Consider the following 26049-nt stretch of genomic DNA (forward strand, 5'->3'; position numbering starts at 1 on the left):
CAGTGAGTAGAGTGGAATATCATTAATCAACAGTGAGGAAGATATCGTTTGTGCACAAGGCATAGCAAAATCATTTATGGTCCTGCCACACCGAATGCACAAAGTAGCTCATCCCCCACTGTGAGCAGACATATGCAAAGAAGGATTTTAAATGGAAAGACTAAAGCAATGCAGAAAACCACAACTGAACACCTTCATTACCTTCACATGCAGCAGAATGAAAGTATACCTATAAATAAATGTCAAGGATTTTTACCAACTATTTTGGGGGTCAGAGAGAAATTTTGCGGACATTCCACATAGTTGATTGATTAGGTAGCATAAAATCCATGACTGGATAGAGGTTTTAGCCCCGAAATTGCCCTCCGCCCGAAATGGGGCGCATGCACTGCATTTTAGTGTCCATTTCCGCCACGATGGATGGGGTGGTGTTTAGAGCAAAATTTCACTTTTTCCGACCCAAAACGGAGCGGGGTGGTAATGAGTGGTGTTATGAATTGGTTTCAGTGGTGTGGCAGCGGAGTGGAGTTTGGACCGTGAAATTCCGCTCCTAACCAATTGATGTTAGCAATCTAGCTGCTCCCTGGCCTTCTTAAAGGGCAGGTTTTGCAGCTGTGTCTTGAGTTGGGGCTGACTTGCTTGAGAGGAGATGGCTGGAAGGAGACGTTTCAGGAGGGGGAGCCGCTTCAGTGATGCAGAGATGGAAACTCTCATGGACGATGTGGGGGGAAGGAGGCGGCTACTCTTCCCTGAAGGCGGTGGAAGACCAACTAGCGCTGTCTTTACTAATTCGTGGAGGGAGATTGTGGTGGAGGTTTCCGGCACATCCATTCACCAGCGCACCCCCACCCAATGCAGGAAAAGGCTTACGGACCTTATTCGATTGATGAAAGTGAGTACATGTTGCCCTAACTCCTCTCGTTACATCTGCCACACTCTCCTTTACCTTAACTTATTTCTCACCAACACTACATAGTAGCTGAAGTAGCTGTTGATTGCTAAGGCATGTATGTATGCACACTCACAATGGAGGATCCCTTGCATCCGAGATTGCTAGCTACATGTAATCGACCCACACTTGCACTCATTGCCGAGGTCTCTGGAAACTGCATCTTATCGACCCGATGTTCCTTTGCAGGCTAAGGTGGCGCACCACTGTGCCGACCAACAAGCCACTGGTGGGGATGAGTCCCAAAATGTCCCGCTGACTGACATGGAAGAGAGGGTGCAGCGGCTAGTCGGTGCGCACATCGAAAGCCCTGTGGCTGCTGGTTGCTCTGATGGTGCTGGGGGCAGCATGGGCAAGTGAAGGCATTTGTGCAATGCCATCTCTCCCTGATAGTGCAAGGGCCTACCTGTCTATTGCTTATGCCTCTGTGCAAGCTATGCAGCACCTCACCCTCATGGCACCTCTTCTCCCATTTATGATTGCAGACGACACCTCGAATCTCAGCCTCAGCCACACAGAGACCCTTGACGCGACTGGCAGCCATGTTCAGGAGCAGAGACTTGACGCTCCAGATGATCTTGGTGAGATGAGGGTGATGGAGAGGGTGAAAGCTCTGCCAGCAACACCGTGTCACTGTTTCATACAATCCCACGCACCAGCTCAGATACTAGGGGCTAGAACCCCCACTTTTGAGCTTATCACCCAAAAATGGGCGTTATTTCCGGTGTGGGCGGTAAAAAAGGGTTTTCAGATCTCTGGCTTCTCGCCCATTCTCAAAACACCTAGTTAACATTTTTGAAAATGGGCTTTACCGCGAGCGATATCAAATGGGCGGTAGCATTAAATTTTTCTGATCTTCTGCCGTAAAGTGTGGTCATCCTTAGCAATGGCATGGCAACGCTCGATTCCCGCGATTCTGGAGGCCATGACATGCGCAGAAGAGGAGACAGAGAGGGAGGGAGCTCAGAGGCACTGAAGCGTGTGTGGCTGTGGTGTGTGCTTGTTTGGCTGTTGTGGGAGGCACAAGGGAGATTCACCAGCAGCAAAAAGCCCATTAAGCACCAAGAACATAGTTGGCACCGAGTTTTTGTCCAACAAATAACATATAAAATGGAAGAGACCCTGGAGCTGGTAGCCAGGAACACTGTGGCAGAGGGCTCCCAGTGGTCCCAGAACACCGCACCCTAAGGTGACGCACCCTTATTTCCAACCACATGAGAGCCAGCAGCAACGTCTTGCTTATGGCTCGGAGTATGCTCCCACCTCTGGACTGTCCTCTCCCGTATCCATCCAAGCAGCGCTTCGGCCCCCCCCACCCCCGAATGAAGCATCACCTGAGGACCTCCTCAGCCAGGTGGCTTGGAGTCAGGAGGGTAAGGGTAAGGGATAGAGGTGGGGAGGAGAAGCGGTGGGGGGCGGGGGGGGGGGGGGGGGGAGGGGTTGGTTTGTACAGAAATACTGATGATTTTAGACTAATGTTCGGTTTAAATATTTTTTATGTAACAAAACCTTGCAGCACATTGGCTCAGATAGCTGCACCATTAGACGCTGGTGATTCCTTAACATCAAAGGGTATAATCACACTTAACTTCAATCAACGTAAACTTTAACTGTTACCAAGGTGATGCCCATCATTAATGTATGACCTGCACACCCAACAGTTTGTCAGCCTTGGAAATAACACCAATGTTCTTTCAGCCAAAGTGATCATTGAAGAGCTCCTGACGTAAGGCTTTTGCAGATATCATGCCACGGGCCCTTTCATACGGCGTACAGGGGGGCGGGAGCATGGCTTCAGTGTCAGCCTGATTGTCTGGCCCGATGTCAGCGTCTGCCTCCTCATCCTTCTCTTCCTCTCTCTGGTGAGGTGGACTGTCAGACTCATCAGGCAATTCTTGTCCCCTCCTGATTGCCAAGTTGTGTAGCATGGAGCACACCACCACGAATTGAGCTACCTGCTCAGGATCGTATTGGAACTCGCCTCCTGAGTAGTCCAGGCATCTGAAGCACTGCTTAAGCACTCTAATCATTTTCTCCACGATATTGCAAGTTGCTCTGTGGCTCTTGTATCGCCTCTCAGCCTCGCTGTGGGTGTCACACAGGGGGATCATCAGCCAGGTGGTGAGGCCATATCCTTTGCCCCCATGCATCCAGCATTGACCTTGTGGCTCATTGTTAAACAAGTCAGATACAGTGCTCTCACGCAGGATGTGCGCATCATGGATGCTGCCCGGAAATTGAGCATTCACTGCCAGTATAATGTGCTGGTGGTCGACAACCAGCTGGACATTCAGGGAGTGGAATCCCTTGTGGTTCCTGAAAACCTCAGCATCCTGAAAAGATCGTGATGTACATACAGTCGATTGCTCCCTGCACCTTGGGGAAGTTTGCAATTCTGGAGAAACCTAGAGCCCTCTCACTCTGTGCCTCCCTGGTAATAGGGAAGCTGATCAAGTCCCTCCTGCATGCGTACAGGGCTTCAGTGACCTGTCTAATGCAGCGCTGTGTGGCATGCTGAGAAAGTCCACAAATGTCACCAGCTGTGGCCTGAAAAAAACCCGAGGTATAGAACGACAGTGTCGCGGTGACTTTGACCTCGACGGACAGTGCAGTATTGATGGTGCTGACAGACTGCAGATCTCCCCTTATCAGCTGGCATACCTCAGTGATAACCTCTTTGTGGAAGCACAGTCTCCGAAGACAGGTGGTGTTGGGCAAGTTGATTTAAGAATGCTTCTCCTTGTTCTTGCAGGGAGGTGTAACGTCTGGTCCTCCTTATCTGTCTGTCACTTCGTACATTGGGCACATAAATGCAGTGCAGCGTTCCTTCAGCGATGTCGAGTCTGCTGCATGTATTTGGTCACCAAGAGAGGGTGAGAAAGGACAGGCTCCATTGCAGTAGCTCTCTGTTTACCACCAATTGCACACAAACAAGGAATGTCCCGACGAGCACACCTCTTCAATTCCAATCGGTCACAGTGTGTCAAGATGTTATCAGAGATGTTCACATCAACTCCAACGACCTGCAGAGTACATCTGAACTCCGTTGAGGTTGGAGCACAGCAGCCTTTTAAAGGACGCACCATGTGATCTACAACATGGCGTCCATAACGCTGTGATTTGTTCTGGTTAGTTTTACTTTTTGTGGGTGATTTTTTTGTGGCCGATATGTGTGCGAGGTGGTGAAATTGATGAAGGGCGATCTCCATGGTCGCTAGTTTGGGTAAATATGCTCTTTACGACCAAAAGCAGTCGGCGGGCGCTAATGTTGAATCTCGGCCTTAATTCCGTGTGGAAAGTAATGCTGGGCAATATTATGGGCATTGAATTTGCCAATCCTGCTGATTCTGCCCCCAAAAAGTGGGCGGGCAGTAATATTTTTTCTCGGTGTTAAGCACATGCGGAAAATAACGCTCGGCGATAAGTTTCCGAAAAATGCCCGCCAGTTTCCATTTTGTGCCAAAATGGGCGATATATGGGCGTTATACATCACTTGAGCGGTAAAATGGGCGTTAAGTGGGCATTAAGCAGGCAAAATAAGTGGCGGTTCTAGCCCTAGGAGTCTGCGGTCGGGTAGCTTAGATTTAGCACAGGGGTCTGCACTGGGTGAAGCACCGGGGCCTAGCGGGCTGCCTCATGGTACAGGGCCAAGGAAAGTTCGGATGCCATCTCTCCGGGGCGGGGGGGGGGGGGGGGGCGGGGGCGAGGGCGAGTGCATAGCTGAGTCCTGCTGAGAAGGACTCAGACAAGCCCATCGATATTGGGCCTTACGAACAAAGGGTAGAGGCCATGCAATCGGAGCTCTTGGCGGCAATGCAAGGGGTGCACAAGAGGCTATCGCATGTGGTGAAGAGCATGGAGGAGTCTGCCTCCCGCATTGTGCACAGCTCTGCGCATACCATGGGGACCATCATTGGCAGTGTGCAGACTTTGGTGGAATCCCAGAGTGACTGTGGTGCATGCAGCACACCACGACGAATATGCAGACACGCTCAGGTGAGTACTGCAGCAAACCCCCCCCCCCACCCACACCCACACACCCCACACCCCCACACCACCCCACCCACACCCCCCACCCCACTCCCCCACCACCCCCCCCCAACCCACACCCCCCCACCCCCTAACCCACCCCACCCACTCCCCCAACCCACACCCCCCCACCCCCTAACCCACCCCACCCACTCCCCCCAAACACCCCACCCCCCCACACACACACCACCCCACCCACCCCCCTGACCCTCCCCCCCCACCCCCCAACCCACACCCCACCCCACTCCCCCACCTCCCCCCCCCACACCCCCCCACCCCTCTCCATGTTGGGCCGCCATGATAGCCGCGGCCCTTGCCCGCTGCCACTGCTGGACACGGCGCCACCTTCTCCTCCGAGCCTCGGTGGCATGCACAATGTGCAGGAGGCGTTAACCTGCCAGCACTGCCCCCATTTCTAACCCCTTCGCAAGCCCAGCCTCCCGCAAGTGGCCTCCCTGTTCTGGTTCTGCAGGTGCAGGGGCCTCCAGCATCACAACCAATAGCCCACTGTATTCTTGCACTGCTTCTCAAAACGGGAAAAAAATCGGCAACACAAATCTCACACAAAGCAACACAACTTTAAGGCACTCTGGTGGTGGGCATCAGGAACTATGGACCACCCGAAAAAAACAACATTCAGCACCGCCGAGCCGAGGGATGATTTTTATAGGGCAATGTCGCTTCCGGCCCAGGACCTCGGCGATGTGCGCAGTGATGACACACTTAGGAGTGCTGGCCACCCCGCCGCTGAACTGGGGGGCAAGTGGTGCGGTGATGGCGACCACCAATAAAACGAGGAAGGGCAATTGGGGGAGGGGAGGCCATTACACGAAAAGTCGGCGACCACTCCACTCCACAGCGTGGCCGCCACTTCCCGGTGCTAAGAGGCCTTCAGGAAAGAGCCAATTTCGGCCCCTTTGTATCTTGTGGAAGGAAAGGGTTTGATAGACTGAATGTTTTTTTTTGGTTTCATACTTCTATGAAGGTCATTTTATCTTTGTGTGATATAGAATTGACTACCCTTTATACGCCCAGCCTGATTCTCCCTCCATTGACTTCAATGGAAAGGACAATTGGGTGTGGAGTATAATGGGCGCTTATCCAATATTGCCCACTTCACACTATTGGCCAAAGTTAAAATTATCCCACATATGTTCTTATAAGCCCAACTCAAAAACCTGTACCAAATGAAGCTTTCGCACCCTCAGGTGATCCCAAAGCACTTTCCAGTCAATAAATTATTTTTGAAGTGTAGTCACAATTATAATGTGGACAAACGCAGCAAGGTCCCACAACTAGCAATGAAATATTGACTAGTTAATCTGTTTCTGTGTTGGTTGAGGGATAAATGTTGTCCAACATACCGGGAGAATGCCATTGCTCTCCTTTTTGAATGGTGCCGTGGGATCTTCCACATCTACTTGAACAGGCAAATTGTCTTGGGTTTAACCTCTCATCCAAAAGACAGCATCTCCAACAACACTGCACTTCCTTCGTACTTCACTGAAGGATCAACCTAGATTATGTTGGTCATGCCTTCTAGTGGGGTTTAAAAGCAAAATCCTCTGACTTAAAGGCATCAAACTGGTAAAACAAAAGAACTACCACAACTCACACAAACTCTACAAATCTGGCATTGGAGCATTCCAATAGCTTTATCTGAACCTTGCAAATCAGCCTGATTCTCAGTAGCTTCCATGTTTGCTGATCTTAGCTTGGACAACAGTGGGAGTGCTACATTTGGACTCAGAATTCCTGGACTACGAGGAGAATAATACCAACAAAGATTAATGCTAACTGATGGAAAGTGCTTGAATCGATATCAGGCTCGGACATGTACAGATTCAGATGTGATGCTTGCCAAAGTCAAATAGTCTACAGTGACACACTGCCTAGGCTTGCAAATGATGAATAGCCACTTGGGTGAGATATGAAAGGGTTATCAGCTCTTTGAACCCCTACTGACCCCAGTGCCTGAATTCCCATATATACTCTCAGTGGCTGAAGCTTCATGTTGGGAGCCTCAGTTTGTAAAATCTGCTCAAGAGCATATTCCAACATTACAATAAAAAAACTCCTCCCATTATATGAATTGTAATCTTCATGTATTCAACAATAACAAAAGGGGTACTTAACCTTATTTCAATGGAGTGCAGCGATACAATTGAAAAATGGAAAGAAACTTACCCTGCTGAACGCTTTCTTTAATGAAAATAACAGCACAATAATGTGTTAGAGTTAACAATTTTTTGAAAATAGCGAACCATAATCTTCAACAAAACAATTAAAACAAGTCAGAAATGAGAGAAGGCCACTAAATCCCGCTCAGGTGTTGTGTCAGGAGCTGATCTGACGTTTGTTACATTATTCTTTGCTGTATAAGGAATTGACCTCATTCCTTTTTAAATGCTTCAATAGAGTTGCTATATATTAAACTAGACAGCAGCCAACCTCAGAATTTAGAGATTCAACCATTATTCCCATATTTTACTACAAGTAACTATATGCTACACATAAAGAAAATACCAATTGAAAGAGGAAAACTAGGAAAGATTTCTCAACTAACGGTCCAGGTATAAATCATTTTTGAAATTTAAAATGTTTAAAGCTTGTTTTTATTTAAACATAAGAAAAAAAAGTTGTACACTCATTTTCACACTAAAATAATACTGGTTAATATTTTCACAAGAATATATATAGGAGGCTATGTTGATGGTATAATTGTGCAGTCATTGTCTGGTCTTAGGCGGACTAGCAGTAGGGCTAGTAAAGGCAGGTGGTGTACACAGGAGCGAGACCACCCGCTCCACAGTAGTTTTTGGGTTGGGTCACTCTCTTCTCGACAGCTGAGGACCAGTGAAGGTACCGTGTATGGCCTTAACATTGACTTTAGAAACTTCAGACAGCTGCTGGTGACATGGGATGTGGCTGTCAGCAGCTTGGAGAAGGCAAGCAGGGCAATTCATTAGGTGAAGACCCTTCATCAGAACACTGCTTTTTTCAGGCGCAGAATGGGTCCAAAAGGCACTAATTTCACAGTGCTGCCTCCTGCGCCCCAAAGGCGTCTGAAAATTGGCTGACCCCCAAATTTGGACACACAATTTTTTTTAGCTATCCCTGCAGCTGCCTAAAACAGGTGCTATGGCACTTACATATGTAAATGCGGGGCCTAACATCTGTTTTAGGACCCCTGTCCTAACTTGGACGATGTTGGGCGTGCTCCACTCAGGATTCTTCAGGGGTCGTTGCAGCTAAGCAGCGGCCAACAACACAAAAAGTAATTTTGGTCTGGTGCCGGGATGAGAAAGTGTGCTCTTCCCATCTCCACAGTATTCATGAGGGCCACTGCCAGCTTGAGATCGCCGCCCACTGCCCCCCACCTCCTTCCAGGGAATTACCTAAAGATCACCGACGACAAGGCAAACGCCCTAAAATTGATTCCTTTAAAAAGGCGACATGCCTCAGGTGATGCAATAGGCAGCGGCCAATCGTGCAAACAATTGAAATAAGGCCAGAGACCCAATTAGAGTGAGTTTTTGACTTCCTGGATTGGATGCGGTTTTCTGTGCACCATTAGTTATGCGCCCGAAAATGGGCTATGAACAATTTCTACCCCGTTGCCTTTTGCCTCCTTGAATTGATCAGAATCACTTCTTTTATGGTTGACTCCCATGTTTTTCCTACTTTAGTTAATCAAGCTAACAGGCCTATAATTCCCAAGATCGTGCTTTAAATTTGGAACACGATTTGCTATTTTACAAACTTCTGGTTCTACTTTTGTTCTTAACGAGCTTCAAAATATGGAGCAGCAAATTCTCTTACTTCTATTCTCATTTCCCCCAAGTATTTTTGGATGCATTCCTTCTGTTCCTATTTCCTTATGAATATTCAAACATTCCTGTTCTGAAATAACCATTGTTTACCGAGAGGACCACTCCCTCCGCGACACCCTGGTCCATTCCGCAGTCACCCCCAGCACCCACTCCCCTTCCCACGGCACCTTTCTGTGCAAGGGCAGGAGATGCAACACCTGCCCTTTTACCTCCTCCCTTCCCGCTATCCAGGGCCCCAAATACTCCTTCCAGGTGAAACAGCAATTTACTTGTACTTCTTTCAAATTAGTATACTGTATTCGCTGCTCACAATGTGGTCTTCTCTACATTGAGGAGACCAAGCGTAGATTGGGTGACCGCTTTGCAGAGCACCTTCGTTCAGTCCACAAGTGTGACCATGAGCTTCCGGTCGCCTGTCACTTTAATTCTCCACTGCATTCCCAATCTGACCTCTCCGTCCTCGGTTTCCAACACTGTTCCAGTGAAGCTCAACGCAAGCTCGAGGAACAGCACTTCATCTTTCGTTTAGGCACTTTACAGCCTTCTGGACTCAACATCGAGTTCAACAATTTTAGAGCGTAACCGCTGCCAATCTTAGGCTCCCCCCACCCCCTCAGAGCTTCTTTCTTTCTTTTTTTCTCCTTGTCTCTAATTACAGTTTGTCATAATCCCGCCATTCACACCCTATCTAGACTAATGCGTTTCTAACTCCTGGCATTACCATTTCAATTTGGCCCATCATCCCTTGTGTCTCTCTAATCTCTCCTGTTTTCCACTCTATCACAGACCTTCCCCTTTTGTTCTTTCTTCCCCTCCCCCTTTCAGTGCTTCTTAAGAATTTGTTCTTTCCGAACACTCTCCAGTTCTGACGAAAGATCATCGACCCAAAACTTTGACTATGCTTTCTCTCCACATATGCTGCCTGACCCACTGAGATTTCGAGCATTTTCTGTTTTAATTCCAGATTCTAACATCCACAGTATTTTGCTTTTGTATTGTTTATGTATATCCATGTATCTGGCACCTTTGAGGGATGGTAGGTGCTGCAGAATATAAGTCCTTGTTTTCTTTATCTGTCAGTTCTTTAGCGCTTCCCTTGCTAATTTGAATTTGAATAAATCACGATTATTGTTTTCAAGTTCTCTATTAACCCCTCCTAGAACACAATCTGTTTTGTACAAATTATCTTCCCTATACAAGTTTTTGTTGTGTATCTGTAAAGCATGCACTCCCATGTTCCGCCACCAGGGAGCGCATCCCCTGATAGCCAGGTCCCACATGTGGTGGCCCGGTATCGACTCTAACATAGAGTCCTGTGTACGGCAATGCAGCGTGTGCGCTCAGCTGAGCAACGTGCCCAGAGAGGCACCACTAAGTTTGTGATCCTGGCCCTCCAGACCATGGTCGAGGATCCACGTCGACTATGCGGGCTCGTTTCTCGGTAAAATGTTCCTGGTGGTGGTGGATGCTTTTTCAAAATGGATTGAATGTGATATAATGTCGGGAAGCACCGCTACCGCCACCATTGAAAGCCTGAGGGCCATGTTTGCCACCCACGGCCTGCCTGACATACTGGTCAGTGACAACGGGCCATGTTTCACCAGTGCAGAATTTAAAGAATTCATGACCCGCAATGGGATCAAACATGTCACCTTGGCCCTGTTTAAACCAGCCTCAATGGGCAGGCAGAGTAAGCAGTACAAACAATCAAACAGAGCCTCAAACGAGCCACAGAAGGCTCACTCCAAATCCACCTGTCCCGAGTATTGCTCAATTACTGCACGAGACCCCACTCGCTCACAGGGGTGCCCCTGGCTGAGCTACTCATGAAAAGGACACTTGAAACCAGACTTTCGCTGGTTCACCCCAACCTGCATGATCAGGTTGAGAGCAGGCGGCAGCAACAAAATGTAAACGATGGTCACGCCACTGTGTCACGGGAAATTGATCTGAATAACCCTGTGTATGTGCTAAACTATGGACATGGTCCCAAGTGGATCGCGGGCATGGTGATAGCTAAAGAAGAGACTGGGGTGTTTGTAGTCAAACGAGACAATGGACAAATTTGCAGAAAGCACCTGGACCAAACGAGGCTGTGGTTCACAGACTGCCCTGAACAACCCACAGCAGACACCACCTTTTTCGAGCCCACAACACACACCTCAACGACACCACCCCGGACCAGGAAATCGAACCCATCTTGCCAGCAGCCCAGCAAGGCCAGGCTCACCCAGCAGCCCTGCAGGGCCAACAACACGCTAGCCCAGCGAGGGCACAGCCAACACACCAGAACAGACATTTGTACCGAGGCGGTCCACCAGGGAAAGAAAGGCTCCCGACCGCCTCACCTTGTAAATAGTTTTCACTTTGACTTTGTGGGGAGAATTATGTTGTATATCTGTAAAGCATGCACTCCCATGTTCCGCCACCAGGGAGCGCATCCCCTGAAGTCCCAAGGGATCCCAGCATCCCTTGGGAGCACTGTATATCAGCCGGCCCCAAAGGCATGTTCCTCACTCTGGAGTGTCTTATTAAAGACTGAGGTCACTGTTACTTTAACCTCCCTGTGTGCAGTCTCATCTGTGTTAGGAACACAATAGTTTTATCTGAAAGCTCTGTTATTTCCAAATCGGTCCCCTCCCATGCTATTTAATTAACCACTTTTTGAAATCATTTATCCAGCTTTTTTTAATTATTGAGCTTTTTTTCGACTGGCGGACTGGTTCCACCAATGTGATTGAGTTCGGCATGCGAGTGCTGTAAAAATGGGCAAGGATTCATTGCACAGGATCCCTGCTCAAATCATGTTGTGTAGGAGAGTCTGTCTGACCTATAATGCTCTCACATGCAATGTACAAGAGCTTCATTAAAATGGTAAAATTCAAGGTCACGTGTTGCAAATGAGTCCTCGTGTGATTTGCTAATTTTCTCAAGAGAAACCTGCTGTGAGCTCAGCTTGTGCAAATTAGAGGTGACAAAGGCCAATAATACTCTCGCCTTTTAGGAAATGAGTACTTAAAGTTTATTTTTGAATATTACAATTCAAATTCTGAATATGGGAATTGTACTCTGGTCATGTTGTTTTTGGGGGCGGGGGGTGCAGAAGATGATGAAGAAAGGAGGGATGAGAGGCAGCAGATGTGTCTACAACAGCTTGCTTTTATAGAGCATCCTTAGCGTACAAAAACGACCCAAGAAGGAGATATTAGGAGGCGTCAAAGAGGTAGGTTTTAAGGAGGGTCTTAAAATACAAGGGAGGTGGAGAAGTTTAGGGAGGGAATTTCAAAGCTTGAGACCTAGACCGCAGAAGGCACGGCTGCCAATGGTGGAAGGGAAGGAGTGTGGGATGTGCAAGAGGCCAGAGCTGGGAAAACAGAGTTGTTGGAGGGAACTTACAGGGCTGGAGGAAGTTACAGGGATAGGATGGTGTCATGTATCTTACATTATTATATATAACTGTATCCTAACATGCTATACATTACTGTAATAAGATATGACCTGTAACCACCAGCATACCTTACCACCAGGGGTGCACTTGCAAGAGACAGGTATATAAGGACAGGTCTCAGGCAAGTGCAGCATTCCAGAGCTGTGAAATAAAGGTGCAGGTCCAGAGTGACCTTGACTTTACTACATGCCTCGTGTGAATCTGTACTGAGGGGACAGGACTTTACAGTGGCGACGAGTTACGGGATTACAGAATCCACAGAATGGCGAACAACGGATCAGATGAAAAGTACAATGCGGGAGACAATTGGGAGGACTTTATAGAAGGGCTCCAGCAAAGCTTTGTAACCAAAGACTGGTTAGGCGATGATAAGGCAGACAAGAGAAGAACCCATCTCTTGACCAGCTGTGGCTCGAAAACATACGCTTTAATGAAGGATCTGTTGGCACCCGATAAACCATCAAGCAAGTCGTTTGAAGAATTGAGCACACTGGTAAGAGACCATCTGAAGCCAGCGATCAGCCTACACATGGCCAGACACAGGTTCTACAAATACAGACGCTGTGTGGGCCAGAGCATACCCGACTTTGTGGCGGAACTTTGGAGGTTGGCTAGTTTATGTGAGTTCTCCAATGAACTGAGGAGAGAAATGCTGAGAGACTTTTTCATTGAAGGAATAGGCCACGCAGGCATATTCCGAAAGCTCATAGAGACCAAGAACCTGACCTTGGTGGCAGCAGCACTGGTTGCACAGACATTCTTGGTAGGGGAAGAAGAAACGAGGTTGATTTACAATGCAGGTACAACAACTAACGAAATATCGGAACAAGAAGTTCACAGCACTAAACAAGTTGCTACCCCCACACACAGACAAAACCGGGAGAACAGGTTCTCGACAGCAGACAGTAGCACCAGAAGTCATCAAGGGCCACAGGAACGGCCGTTCATACCTCATCAACCCACAATGCGAGCAATCAACTACAAACTGAGAGAAGCTCAAGAGAGATCAACCAGACGCAGCTCATTCTTTGGGAACACTTTGAACAATGGAACAGGTCTGCACTGGAGGTGTGGGGGTGGGCACTCGTCAAGGGGATGTCGATTTCAGCAGGCTGTTTGCAGAAATTGTGAATATACATGGCATTTGGCCCGCATGTGCAAATAAACGGCAGCTCGGCTGGTATACGAATCGGATGGGTCGGAAAGCGGACCAGAAGATGGTGGGGACAGTACCCGGGACACCGATGTACAGTGGGTCAACACGATCAATGGCCGCTGCTCCTACCAACAGGACGCCTCCTATAATGATGAGGGTCCTACTCAACAGGATATCTGTCAACATGGAGCTGGATACGGGAGCGAGTCAATCTCTCATGGGCGCTCAACAATTTGAACAACTGTGGCCGCATAAAAGAGACAGGCCAAAACTCACAAGGGTCAACACCAAACTAAGGACCTATACCAAAAAAATTGTACCAGTCCTCGGCAGCGCCATGATCTCTGTCACACACAAAGGGACAGTGAACCGACTTCCCCTGTGGACTGTCCTCGGAGACCTCCCAGCACTGCTGGGGAAAAGCTGGCTGGCAAAACTAAACTGGAAATGGGATGATGTCCATGCCATGTCATTAGAGGAATGGACCTCCTGCTCAACAGTTATAAAGCGATTTGAACATCTCTTTCAGCCAGGTGTAGGCACTTTCAAAGGGGCAAAAGTCAAAATCTACATCACACAGGATGCTAGACCGGTCCATCACAAGGCCAGAGCTGTACCCTATGTGATGAGGGAAAAGATTGAACACGAGCGAGACAGGCTTCTGCGGGAAGGCATTATATCACCTATGTAATTTAGCGACTGGGCAAGTCCCATCGTCCCAGTCATGAAGCCTGATGGATCCGTACGAATCTGTGGGGACTACAAATCTACCATAAACAGAGTCTCCCTACAGGACCAGTACCCGCTGCCCAGAGTGGAGTACTTATTTGCCACATTGGCTGGAGGTAAACTTTTCTCAAAATTAGACCTCACATCTGCGTATATGACGCAAGAATTGACTGAGGAATCCAAGCTACTCACCACCATCAATACACATCGAGGCCTTTTCACGTGCAATCGATGCCCATTCGGCATCAGGTCGGCAGCTGCCATATTCCAGCGCAACATGGAGAGTCTGCTCAAGTCCATTCCGGGGACGGTTGTATTTCAAGACGACATACTTATCACGGGCAGGGACACCGATTCCCATCTCCGTAATTTGGAGGAAGTACTAAAGCGGGTGGATCGGTTAGTCAAGAAATCCAAGTGCCTGTTTCTCGCACCTGAGGTTGAATTTTTGGGCAGAAGGATTGCCGCTGATGGAATCCGCCCAACAGAGTCCAAAACAGAAGCAATTCGCCTGGCACCCAGGCCCCGGAATGTCTCAGAACTGCACGCCTTTCTCGGGCTACTCAATTACTTTGGGAACTTTATGCAGAACTTAAGCACGCTGCTAGAGCCTCTCCACATGCTACTCAGGAAGGGGTGCGATTGGTTTTGGGGGGACGCCCAGGAATGCGCCTTCAATAAGGTACGCAACCTTCTGTGTTCCAACAGTGTTTTGACTTCTTTGACCCAGGTAAAAAGCTCGTTCTCACATGCGAAGCGTCAGTGTATGGGGTCGGGTGCGTTTTGCAACATGTCAATAGTGCGGGCAAATTACAACCCATAGCTTATGCCTCCAGGTCACTTTCGCGGGCGGAGCGCGGGTACGGAATGGTAGAGAAGGAGACACTTGCGTGCGTGTACGGTGTCAAAAAGATGCACCAATACCTTTTCGGGGCCAAGTTCGCATTAGAAACCGACCACAAGCCCCTCACATCCCTCCTATCCGAGAACAAGGCAATAAACACCAATGCCTCGGCGCGAATTCAATGGTGGGCACTCATGCTGGCGTCCTACGACAATACCATAAGGCACAGACCAGGCACAGATAACTGTGCCAACTCGCTCAGCAGGCTACCCCTGGCGACCACGGAAGGGTCTGACAAACAGGACTGTGAGATAGTCATGGCAATCAATGCCTTTGAGTCCACAGGTTTGCCCATGACGCTTGCCAAATCAGAGCCTGGACGGCCAGCGACCCCACGTTATCCCTAGTCAAAAGATGTGTCCTAACCGGTGACTGGGCAGAGGCTCGCGATGCCTGCCCCGAGGAATTAAAACCCTTTCACAGGCGCATGCATGAGCTATCACTACAAGCAGACTGCCTGATGTGGGGCAGCCGAGTAGTCATGCCTCTAAGAGGCAGAGAGGCATTTGTCCGGGAGCTCCACCGCAAGCACCCGGGGATCGTTCTCATGAAGGCCATTGCCAGATCCCACGTTTGGTGGCCTGGTATTGACGCGAACTTGGAGCTCTGCGTCCGAAGGTGCACCAACTCAGCAATGCCCCCAGGGAGGCTCCACTGAGCCCCTGGCCTACCAAACCGTGGTCGCGGGTGCACGTAGACTATGCGGGCCCATTCATGGGCAAAATGTTCCTCGTAGTTGTCGATGCATTTTCAAAGTGGATTGAATGCACCATTTTAAACTCAAGCACAACCTCCACCACTGTGGAGAGCCTCACAACCATGTTTGCAACGCACGGAATCCCTGACATATTGGTCAGTGACAATGGTCCGTGCTTCACCAGCGCAGAATTCCAAGACTTTATAATTGACCACGGCATAAATCATGTCAAGACGGCACCGTTCAAGCCGGCCTCCAACAGCCAGGCGGAGAGAGCAGTGCAAATCATGAAACAAGGCATGCTTAAAATCCAAGGTCCCACGCTGCAGGGTTGCCTGTCGTGACTGCTGCTGGCATACAGATCTCGTCCGCACTCATTGACTGGGATCCCCCCCGCGCAACTGTTGATGAAAAGGACTTTAAAAACAAGGCACTCATCAAACCTCCCAGACATGCATGAAATCGTTGAGGCAAAGCGCCGTAAGCTGACCGAGTACCATGACAGAAATTCGAGGGGGAGATGGAATGAGATAGGGGACAAAGTGTTTGTACTAAACTATGGCAGGGGTCCCAAATGGCTTGCAGGGACAGGAACGGGCAAGGAAGGAAATAGGCTACTGGTAGTACAAATGGACAATGGCAAAACCTGCCAGAGGCATGTAGACCAAGTCAAAAGCAGATTTACCAACAACACTGCGGAACCAGAGGCAGACTACAATGTGGAACTCGCACCACACCTGGTGGACAGAGAGAACAACCTGAGGAAAGGGCAATCCCAACAGACAGCCCAGGCGAGTCAACAACAATGACACCAATCGAAACAGACAGCCCAGGCGAGATACCAGCAACCACACCCAAAGAAAAACAGACACCAAGGCAAACAACTGAACCACAGCTCAGACGCTCCACGCGAGAGCGTAGACCACCTGAGAGACTGAACCTATAAAGACAATAAGACCTTGGGGGAGGGTGATGTCATGTATCTTACATTATTATATATAACTGTATCCTAACATGCTATACATGACTGTAATAAGATATGACCTGTAACCACCAGCATACCTTACCACCAGGGGTGCACTTGCAAGAGACAGGTATATAAGGACAGGTCTCAGGCAAGTGCAGCATTCCAGAGCTGTGAAATAAAGGTGCAGGTCCAGAGTGATCTTGACTTCACTATATGCCTCGTGTGAATCTGTACTGAGGGGACAGGACTTTACAGAAGGGGTAATGCAATGGAGGGATTGAAACAAGGACGAGAAAGATTGGTCGAAGAGATAGGTTTTAAGGAAAGTCTTAAAAGGAGGAGAGGTAGACAGGTGGAGAGGTTTAGCGAGGGAATTTCTGAGCTTAGGGCCTAAGCAGCTGAAGGCATTGCCAGCAATAGTGGAGTGACATCGGGCTCAAATTTCCCCAACTCCTTTTTCTGGCGCCCTCACCCGAGGTGTGCCACTTTTGTCCACCTCCAAGTGCACCAAAAATCTTCCTCCCGATTCAGGCCGCTCCCCAGCCTCTCCTCGGTGGTGGCATAACGTGGCCCAGTGGATTGGGGAGTGGAGCCAGGTCCCGGCGCTGGAAACAGTGCCAGGACCTCTGCACATGCGCGCTAGAGTCTGCGCGCATGTGCAGTGGCTCCTGGCAGGCTGAATCTGTGAGTGCGTGCTGCAGGCTGTGTGGGAGGGGCCCAAAGCATGAAGTCCCTAGCCCTGGCCGAATGGGGTCCCTCATCGGGGGCCTGCTGCATTCCCTAAGGTAGGACTTTTATTTTGTATTTGTTATTTACTGATTGATTGATTGCTTATTACTTTGTTCTGGTGCTTTAGATGTAGGGTTCCTTCTATTTTTTATTTGCTAATTAATTGCTTATTATTTTTTGTGCTTGGTGCAAATGTACTGCTTTGTTTAGTGCTTGGTGCTTTAAATGTATTTATGCTTCTTTGATGTTGTTGTGAAGTGCTTTGCAAGGTCCCCTTCCTCCCCCTATCTCTGGTCGTCTGCGCTGATTTTTTAAGTCACCGCAAGGTTTTTCTGAACGTACAAGAGTGCCCACTTACGCTGGCCTAAGTTAGTTTGGAGTAACTGTTAGCTGGCTAAACTTGCTTAAATGGCCAAAACAGGTGTAAGTGGCTGGTAACGCCCCCTTTTGAAATGAAAACTAAACTAAAAAAAAAACCTAACTAACACTTACACTGGTGCAGAATTACAACTAAAAAGATAGTCCAGAAAAATCAAGTTGCTCCAAAAAAAACAGAGCAACTCCTGGGAAAATTTGGGCACTAAAGGTCAGAAATGGAGGACCGCAGAGATCATGGAGATTATAGGGCTGGAGGAGGTTACAGAGATAACGAGAGATGAGGCCATGGAGGGAATTGTAAACAAAGATGAGAATTTTAAAATTGAGACATTGCCAGAGTGGCAGTCAATGTCGGTGCAGATTTTTGGTGAATTATTATGTCTGATGCAACTAACTAGGTATACATTATCAGGCTCTATTGTCTTTTACTGCACTTATACTTTTCATCAACTCAGTATTCATGTTTAATATAAGTGTGTTCTGCAATTCACTTATGAATTTAAAATTTAGGTTTATTTCTTAGAAATGACTGTGATATTTCAAAATAATCACTTTATTGTCATTTTATACCTTAGCTAACAATTCTAAAGATATTATTGTAAGAGTCTATGAAAGTTTTAATTGTCTGAAATTATACTGTTATTACTTTGTATTTGATGGTGAACTCAAATATACAATTGCTGTTCGTAACAGAAGTCATTGAAGCTGTTCGCAGCTTCAAGCAGGCAAGTGGCAGATAAACGGATTGGAAATAGTACTGGAGAAGCACCTTCCTATCAATCTCATTAAGAATTCATTAAATAAATGGGCAAGATAGCCAGCAAATAGAAATGCAAAATAAAGCCCATAAGCATAGGTATATATTCTTTTGATTCATTGCATTCTTCTTTGTTAACAAGTAATGGAAAGTGCTTTATGAAAGGTGACAGCTGCTGGGATAAACCCAAGGAGATCCACAAGTAAACATCTTGAGAAATGATTAAAGTATATATCCACTTACAGACTCTTAATAACACAAAAATGATATTGATATTTACACAAATTTTCAATTTTGCACGTCATAAAAATGATGAGTTATCATGAATGAGTTGAAACTCAATTTTCAGATTTTTTTCAACTGACTGGCAGATATTTTTTACTCTTCCTCCACTGTTTAGCCAATTATAATATTTCCATTAATCTCTGAACACATTTCCTCTGGAAAGTCAAGAGTAAGAACATTTCCAGCTTCTGTTGGATGTGTGGACATGATTATTACCACTCTGGTACAATACTTTTGGTTCAGTATTATTAAGTGTGAGGAATTACAAGTATTTCACATATATGTGTAAATTAAAAAAATGTAGAGACAGAAATGTTTGAAAACAGATGAAAGCTCCTATATAGGACAAAAGCTACTTTTAGTGCCGGGTTAGACTATGAACTAAAAACCACAACATTCTGTTTTTGAAACTGCGGAATTTAAATATCGAACATCAGGACCGAGCGATTGTATGGAACACACTTTCTGCTGCAGAGTTCAGGATACTAGAAGATCTTCAGAAAAGACAGGAAAATTGGGAGAGGAAGGGAAGTAGCAATATTGATAAAAGACAATTATAGCAGTAGAAAGAAGAGATTTCAGTAAGGGGGAATCAGGCAGTGCAAACAGTAAGGCCCAGTAATCGGATTATGCCCGAAAATGGGTTTGAGGGGTAGGGGCGGGCAGGCGTGGATTGCCTGCGACAGTTATTATCAATGTAGGAAACATGCAATATCCGTGCTACTTGCATTTATGCGTGCAGCCAGCACTACCTGTGCTATTCATTGGCTACACGCCAATGGTTGGGAGGTAGGTGTGACAGCGGGAGACCAGGACGCTACTTAAAAGGAAGCCAGCACCTCTTAAAGGGGAGGTGCATTCTGGCTGCAGAGACTGTCGAACGCCTTGAGAAAAATATGGCTGAAGGAGGGTGTGAATGGGCACCAGTTCTCCGATGCTGCACTGGAGGCCTTGGTGCAAGCAGTGAAGAGGAGGAGGAACATCCTTTTTCTCTCAGGGGGAAGGAAGTCCTCCAGACATCCAATCAGGAGACAGTGGGAAGAGATTGCTGAGTACGTCAATGCCAGGAACATTATATTGCATGAAAATATTTCAATCATTTAACCAGAATAGATAAGGTAAGAATACTGCTAAAATACTTTTTGATCACAGCTGTACCACTCACAACTTAATTACTTACAACACTAACAAAACTACCCTCCAATCACTGCACCACACTTCACTAAATCTCCTTTTCCTCATGTTCATACATTCACCACTAATACAACCCTCACTTACCTACAACGCAAATCTCACACACAGACTGTCAGCTATTCCTCGATGACAGCCAAGTTCTCCAAACACCTCACAAGACTCTTAATAACTGTTTCTTGCAGGGGAAGGTTGCACACAATACAAAGCAAAAGGCTGCCACTGGATGAGGAAGAGCCCATTTTCACACTCTCCCTTCCATTAAAGATAGCATCCTCGAATTCATGTGAAGGCTCTTGGACATACTGTTATGTATGAATAAAGGTTTCTGACTGGATACTGTGAGCTCAAAGTAAAGTGTGACCTTAGTCTTTTATTGCAGGTCTCCAGAGTGCCTCTCCAGCCTGTGAGGCCTCCTTAAGTACCTGTGCTGCCAAGGGATTATGGGATCCCTTGGGACTCCAGGAGGTGAGCCCTCTGGTGGCTACACAAGGTAAATACAGGTTTACATATATAACAACACTCTTCCCCCCGCCCCCCCCCCTCCCCGCCCACCCAAAGTCAAAGTCGATCTGGGGCCTTTCTTTCCCTAGTTGATTGGCTTGGTGCAAATGCTGGTTTTGGTGAGTCGTTTGTTGGGCCCTCGCTGGGCTGCTGTGCAGCTGACCTTGCTGGGTTGCCTGGTGTGGTGAGTCCTGCTGGGCTGCTGCGGGTGATGGGTTCTGCTTCATGGCCAATCGCAGTGCCGGTTGCCACTGGTGTGTATGTTGGGGGGTCAAAGAAGGTAGGGTCCAAAGTGGGTTGCTTAGGATAGTCCATGAATCTGAGTTTGATTTGGTCCAAGTGTTTCCGTTGAATGAGTCCATTTGAAAGTTTGACCCGAAACACCTTGCTCCCCTCTTTGGCCACAATAGTGCCGAGAAGCCACTTGTCCATAGTTCAACACAAATACAGGATCATTGATTTCAATTTCGCGTGACACATTTGCACTATCATGATATGTACTTTGTTGAAGCCGCCTGCTCTCTACCTGTTCATGTAATCATGGTGAACTAACGAGAGCGTTGTCTTAAGTACCCTTTTCATGAACAGTTCAGCAGGTGGAATCCCAGTGAGCGAGTGGGGTCTCGTGTGGTAGCTAAGCAGGACCCGGGATAGGCGAGTCTGTAGTTAGCTTTCAGTTACCCTCTTCAAGCCCTGCTTGATTGTTTGAACTGCTCTTTCTGCCTGACCATTGGATGCTGGCTTAAACGGGGCAGATGTAACATGTTTGATCCCATTACGGGTCATGATCTCTTTGAATTCGGCACTGGTGAAACATGGCCCGTTGTCGCTTACAAGGGCATCAGGTAGTCTGTGCGTGGCAAACATGGCCTGCATGCTTTCAGTGGTGGCAGCAGACGTGCTTGCCGACATTATCTCACATTCGATCCATTTGGAGTACGCATCAACAACTACAAGAACATTTTACCCAAAAACGGGCCTGCATAGTCAACATGGACCCTGGACCACGGTTTGGAGGGCCAAGACCACAAACTTAGTGGCGCCTCCCTGGGTGCATTGCTTAACTGCGAGCATGTGTTACATTTGTGCACGTAGGACTCTTAAGTCCGCATCGATGCTGGGCCACCACAAGTGGGATCTGGCTATCGCTTTCATTATGATGCCTGGGTGAGTACTGTGGAGGTCACTGATTAAAGTGTCCCTTGCCCGTCTTGGGGACCACCACCCGATTACTCCACAGAAGGCAGTCTGCCTGTACAGACATTTCACCTTAGCTTTACCTCTTCCTGCATTTCCACTGGGATACTGGACCAGCTCTCGTGAAGCACACAATTTTTTTACTAGGGACAGTAAGGGGTCCTGGTTCATCCAGGTTATAATCTGTCGGGCTGTGACGGGTGATTGCTCACGCTTGAATGTTCCATAACCATGACTAAATCTGCGGGCTGTGCCATTTCCACCTCCATGGTGGGCAATGGCAGCCTACTGAGAGCATCGGCACAAGTTTCTGTGCCTGGCCTGTGGCAGATGGTGTAGTTGTATGCGGACAACGTGAGCACCCCATCTCTGGATGCGGGCCGATGCATTCGTATTTATCCCCTTACTTTCGGAAAAAAGGGATATCAGTGGCTTATGGTCAGTTTCCGATTCAAATTTGAGCCCAAACAGATATTGATGCATTTTCTTTATCCCATAAACACACGCTAATGCTTCATTTTCAATCATGCTGTAGGCTCTCTCAGCCTTAGACAGACTTCTGGATGCATAAGCAACCGGTTGCAATTTCTCAGATTCATTAGCTTGTTGCAAATACACACCCGATGCCATATGACAACATATCACATGCTAGTACCAAACGCTTACAAGGATCATACAACACAAGCAATTTGTTTGAGCATAACAATTTTCTAATTTTTAAAAAGGCATTTTCTTGGCTTTTGGCCCATATGATGTGGAATCTGTATGGGTAGAGCTGCGGAATACTTTGGTACCTTTGGGGCAGAAAACACTAGCGGGAGTTGTGTACAGACCACCAAACAGTAGCAATGAGGTTGGGGACAGCATCAAACAAGAAATTAGGGATGCGTGCAATAAACGTAACAACAGTTATCATGGCCGACTTTAATCTATATATAGATTGGGCTAACAAAATTGGTAGCAGTACGGTGGAGGAGGATTTCCTGGAGTGTATAAGGGATGGTTTTCTAGACCAATATGTCGAGGAACCAACTAGAGGGCTGGCCATCCTAGACTGGGTGATGTGTAACGAGAAAGGACTAATTAGCAATCTTGTTGTGCGAGGCCCCTTGGGGAAGAGTGACCATAATATGGTAGAATTCTTTATTAAGATGGAGAGTGACACAGTTAATTCAGAGACTAGGGTCCTGAACTTAAGGAAAGATAACTTTGATGGTATGAGACGTGAATTGGCTAGAATAGACTGGCAAATGATACTTAAAGGGTCGACAGTGGATAGGCAATGGCAAACATTTAAAGGTCACACGGATGAACTTCAACAATTGTACATCCTGGTCTGGAGTAAAAATAAAACGGGAAAGGTGGCTCAACCGTGGCTAACAAGGGAAATTAGGGATAATGTTAAATCCAAGGAAGAGGCATATAAATTGTCCAGAAAAAGCAGCAAACCGGAGGAATGGGAGAAATTTAAAATTCAGCAGAGGAGGACAAAGGGTTTAATTTGGAGGGGGAAAATAGAGAATGAGGGGAAGCTTGCTGGGAACATAAAAACTGACTGTAAAAGCTTCTATAGATATGTGAAGAGAAAAAGATTAGTGAAGACAAACGTAGATCCCTTGCAGTCAGAATCAGGTGAATTTATAATGGGGAACAAAGAAATGGCAGACCAATTGAACAAATACTTTGGTTCTGTCTTCACGAAGGAAGACACAACTAACCTTCCGGAAATACTAGGGGACTGAGGGTCTATTGAGAAGGAGGAACTGAAGGAAATCCTTATTAGTCAGGAAATTGTGTTAGGGAAATTGATGGGATTGAAGGCTGATAACTCCCCGGGGCCTGATAGTCTGCATGCCAGAGTACTTAAGGAAGTGGTCCTAGAAATAGTGGATGCATTGGTGAACAATTTCCAACAGTCTATCGACTCTGGATCAGTTCCTATGGACTGGAGGGTAGCTAATGTAACACCACTTTTTAAAAAAGGAGGGAGAGAGAAAACAGGAAATTATAGACCAGTTAGCCTGACATCAGTAGTGGGGAAAATGTTGGAATCAATTATTAAAGATGAAATAGCAGCGCATTTGGAAAGCAATGATAGGATCGGTCCAAGTCAGCATGGATTTATGAAAGGAAAATCATGCTTGACAAATCTTCTAGAATATTTTGAGGATGTAACTAATAGAGTGGACAAGGGAGAACCAGTGGATGTGGTGTATTTGGACTTTCAAAAGGCTTTTGACAAGATCCCACACAAGAGATTAGTGTGCAAAATTAAAGCACATAGTATTGGGAGTAATGTATTGACGTGGATAGAGAACTGGTTGGCTGAGAGGAAGCAGAGAGTAGGAATAAACGGGTCCTTTTCAGAATGGCAGGCAGTGACTAATGGGGTGCCGCAGGGCTCAGTGTTGGGACCCCAGCTATTTACAATATACATCAATGATTTAGATGAAGGAATTGAGAGTAATATCTCCAAGTTTGCAGATGACACTAAACTGGATGGCGGTGTGAGCTAAGAGGCTGCAGGGTGACTTGGACAGGTTAGGTGAGTGGCAAATGCATGGCAGATGCATAATAATGTGGATAAATGTGAGGTTATCCACTTTAGTGGAAAAAACATGAAGGCAGAATATTATCTGAATGGCAGCAGATTAGGAAAAGGGGAGGTGCAATGAGACCTGGGTGTCATAGTACATCAGTCATTGAAGATTGGCATGCAGGTGCAGCAGGCGGTGAAGGCGGCAAATGGCTTGTTGGCCTTCATAGCTAGGGGATTTGAGTATAGGAGCAGGGAGGTCTTACTGCAGTTGTGCAGGGCCTTGGTGAGACCTCTCCTGGAATATTGTGTTCAGTTTTGGTCTCCTAATCTGAGGAAGGACGTTCTTGCTATTGAGGGAGTGCAGCGAAGATTCACCAGACTGATTCCAAGGATGGCAGGACTGACATATGAGCAGAGACTGGATCAACTGGACCTGTATTCACTGGAGTTTAGAAGAATGAGAGGGGATCTCATAGAAACATATAACATTCTGACGGGACTGGGCAGGTTAGATGCAGGAAGAATGTTCCCAATGTTGGGGGAGAACCTGGGGTCACAGTCTAAGGATAAGGGGTAAGCCATTTAGGACCGAGATGAGGAGAAATGTCTTCACTCAGAGAATTGTTAACCTATGGCATTTTTTCCCGGAGCATTGCTGATGCCAGTTCGTTAGATATATTCAAGAGGGAGTTAGATATGGCCCTTACGGCTAAAGGGATCAAGGGGTGTTATGGAAGCTTATAGGGCTACTATGCCAGTTCATACTGCTGGCATGGAAGCTCAGACAGCTGCCATCTTGACTTGGAGGGCCACTTGTAAAAGAGGCTTCATATCACTCCTGCACTGTGTTTTCCAACAGAGCCCTTGAACTGCTGAGGCGCATCCCAGGTGAGTGGCCTTGGCTCCATGGGAAAGGCACCTTATGTCCTCTCTCAGGCTGACACAAAGAATAATAAAAATGGTAATGCAATATTGGTCGTTTTGAGCACCGAACCTCAGGAAAAATGTGACCTTGGAGGAGGCATAGCACAGACTCACCAGAATGATACCAAGTCTTAAAAGGTTAAATTCTGAGGGCACCTTCAAAAAACATGGTTCGTATTCCTTTGAGTTTAGAACATTGAGAGGTGATCTAATCGATATATTTAAAATAATCAAGTGATTCAATAGAGTAGATATAGGAGGAATAATTTCCTCTAGTGGTGGAATTCAGAACAAGGGGGCATAATCAAAATTAGAGCTAGGCCTTTTAGGATGAAATCTAGAAGCACTTTTTCCATACAAAGGGTACTGTAAATCTGGAACTCTCTCCCAAATGACAATAAATGCTGGGTCAATTGAAATTTTCAAGATCAGGATCAATAGACTCTTGTTCGGTAGAGGTATCAAGGGATATGGAGCAAACGCGGCTTAATGGAGATGAAGTACACGATCTAAATGAATGGTGGAACAGGCTCAAAGTGCTGAATAGCCTACTCCTGTGTAATGCATTGTGACAGTGAATTGCCTAGACTACTTGGAATCTACAATTGCTAACTAAGAATCTAAAGAAATTGATTCTGCAACACCGTGACATTAAGTGAGTTCACTTTGTTAGCGATACACCTATGTCTACAAAACTGCTTTGTGTGTTGGCTGGGAAACCCATCCTGTGCTTGGTGCCAACTTGATTTGTTGCTGCCAAGAAAAAGAAATTGTTGCACTTGTACAAGTATCCCAGATGCAGGGTGGATTGAAGGAGCAAAGAGATTTTTCAG

The 26049-nt window shown here is 47.0% G+C and overlaps 1 long non-coding RNA gene across 1 annotated transcript in view; it reads right to left on the bottom strand.

The window, feature by feature from the left end:
• The window catches only part of LOC139280703 (uncharacterized), a 115440-nt gene that overhangs the window by 43488 nt on the left and 45903 nt on the right, over positions 1 to 26049 (bottom strand). The window lies entirely within an intron of this gene.

The sequence above is a fragment of the Pristiophorus japonicus genome, chromosome 15 (assembly GCF_044704955.1).
Source record: "Pristiophorus japonicus isolate sPriJap1 chromosome 15, sPriJap1.hap1, whole genome shotgun sequence".
Lineage (NCBI taxonomy): Eukaryota > Metazoa > Chordata > Chondrichthyes > Pristiophoridae > Pristiophorus > Pristiophorus japonicus.